The sequence below is a fragment of the Durio zibethinus genome, chromosome 5 (assembly GCF_047325235.1).
Source record: "Durio zibethinus cultivar Kanyao isolate XHJ-2024 chromosome 5, ASM4732523v1, whole genome shotgun sequence".
In the NCBI taxonomy this organism is placed as follows: domain Eukaryota; kingdom Viridiplantae; phylum Streptophyta; class Magnoliopsida; order Malvales; family Malvaceae; genus Durio; species Durio zibethinus.
The window spans coordinates 21560135-21562859 of NC_143166.1; the positions used below are offsets into that span (position 1 = coordinate 21560135).

Genomic DNA, 2725 nt, shown 5'->3' on the forward strand with positions numbered 1-2725 from the left:
TGGGGTGCTCTAGGCCCGAGCTTTAGTGCACCACTTAGGCGACAAGTGAAAACCCTTATAACAAGTTATTGTGGGTGGACTTTCTCTCTAAAAAAATAAATTTAATATCACATGAGTTAATGACCCACATATCAAATATTAAATTGATAAAAATAAATTTTACTCTTGATTTTAGCTAAAAGGTTGAGAAAGGTATGCTTTTGCTCTTATAAATCTACTTCTTTTGTAAGCCTATTCTTGCTCCTTACTTTCCACTTTGTGGTGTAAGATTTAAGTAAACCAACTATAATATGCCAACCACAGAGTGCACATGAAAAGAGAACCCTTCCTAAATAGGGTGTAAGGGCCACTTATTACTTGTTATGGATCAAATTAAATCACAGCCAAAGAAACGTAGAAATTACGGATTAGGTGGTATAGTTGCATCTGGGGTTTGTATGTATGCTCTCCATTATAAAGCTTAAGTGTTTTCTTTTGGTATGAAAACTTCATTCTCAATCATGAGAGTAATTAAGAGATAATGTTCTCTCTTAATCATTGTTATAATAGGCCTAACATGGTTGCCTTGTTTGGAACAATAAAGAAGAAATAGATTTCAAGTTTAGGAGAATTATATTGTTTGTATAGAAGAATCAAGGTCTCTTGGTTGTAAAACACCAGTAAAACATCTTAAATTTAATGTATTAGAATATGATAGGAATGGCAAAATGGTGCACCATAGCTGAGCTGAATTCAATATTGTAGAAATCAAACCAAGTTTATCATAACTATTCATAATGTGCAGATTAATACACAAATTCAAGTGCATTAAGATCATATACAGGCCTTGTTTTTGAAACAACCATTTTTAGTATTAGAGAATATGAAATATCAATCTCCTTTCTTTATCAAGATATTTTATATTAACATTTAAACATGTTTCCATAAATACAACGCACATGTTGAAACGATAGTCTAATTGTTATTCTACCAGAATCGTGACTGAAGGATGTTTCACAAATAATAGTTTTAACTCTTTTTTGTGAAAAATGAAACAAACATCCAAATCCAATGTTAAATAATTTTGTATAATAAAGCATTTTAAAAACCAAATCTATAAGAGGAATAGCTGAAAATCATAAGGAAAAAAAATGAAAAATAGGCAAATAATACATTTGCCTACTTAAAAACCCTACGAAGAGCGATATACAAAGTAGCTGATTCAAATAATGGGCTATAGAGCAAATGAATCTACATTAACCGAGCAACAACCCAATAATAAGTGTTTGAAATTTTGGGTTTATTATCAACTGATAGGTCTGCTTATTTTCCTTGCTAGCTTAGAACATAAAGCCTAAGCCCAACCTAGTTAACAAGCATTTTAAGCATGAGTTTGGTAAGGTGGCTCCAAGCTGGATTCAACATTTGAGAACCTTTATGAGAACTATAATGCAATGGCCAGTAGCAGGCTACCATGACGTTCACATCGACCATCCGGCTCTTTAGAAAAACTAAATCACATGTCATTTTGGACAAAACCCCTATTAAGAATTTAAAATTCAAAGCCATTTTAGCATTGTTATGTTCATCTAATTTCTTATTAGGAGCCAATATCCTTGGTACTATGCCCCTATTCCCAAATGTCACAAAGCACTTTTTTTCTCTCTATATCTTTCTTTGTGTTCTAGCTAGGCTTGTTGTTATTTTGTTAGTTTAGTTTCACTATAGAATATTTAGTATTTTTCCACATTAAATTATGGTATTTGTTAAAGTTTAGTGCCTGCAGGTGAATGATAAACCAAGTTTAGCCGCCAAGGCTTATAAATATAGATATATTACTAAACTTGGGATTGGAAGATATTAAATCTACTAATATTTGTAATTCTTTTTTGGTACAAAAGAGGTTGTAGTTGAAGAAAGAAAGAAAATTTTAAATGTTAATATTTAAATTTAAATTTTGTTATGTTACCATCTAAGAATGATTATACAAATCAATTGAACCAATTTTCGAATTCAGTAATAATCATAGTTTATGATTATGATTATATGTCTTTTTTACCTTGACTATTTATAGTAGCATATGAGTCTACATGCATATATAGGAGGAAGGATCTATTTATAATAGTGTTAAATTTTTTAATTTATATTTTTTAATTATTGATATACATATAAAGAATGAAATTAAATTATTTTAAGGTTTAGCTATAGTGATGGAACACATTTGACTCGATTGGAATTCAAAAATATAAAGCTAATACAACCTTCGTATTAAATTATTTGGTTGTTATAGATTTTTACAAAGTTTAAAAAATTTTGACTTTAATTTATTTAATATTTTAAATTTTCTATAAAATTATAATTTTATGATTTTTAATATCAGAAAATTAAAAAAAATCATAAAAAATTAAAAAATAAATATTTAAAAAATTTTAAAAAGACATAATTTTAAAATATTTTAAAGAAAAATAAAAACAAAATGAGACAAAAGAAGTATTATTTTATGGTTATAACTATATATTTTTCAATACTATTTTTCGGAGCTAATGTGGCATTAGATAATCATAAGAGTAATATTATCCTCAAATACACACACACTATATACATATATATATATATATAGATACACACATTGTATATGTATATATAAACATTACTATGTATGAATGATGATAAGACATGTAGTCACAATCACACTTTTAGACTAATCATTACAAGTAGTTACTTTGACTTCTATGAATTTACCACA

General features: G+C 27.9%; 1 non-coding gene across 1 annotated transcript; it reads right to left on the reverse strand.

Moving 5' to 3' along the window:
* On the reverse strand, nucleotides 1-196 carry LOC149518793 (U2 spliceosomal RNA). Its single transcript, XR_016342538.1, has one exon. It is a non-coding gene; the product is annotated as a U2 spliceosomal RNA (small nuclear RNA).
* Between the last annotated feature and the right edge of the window lie 2529 nt (nucleotides 197-2725).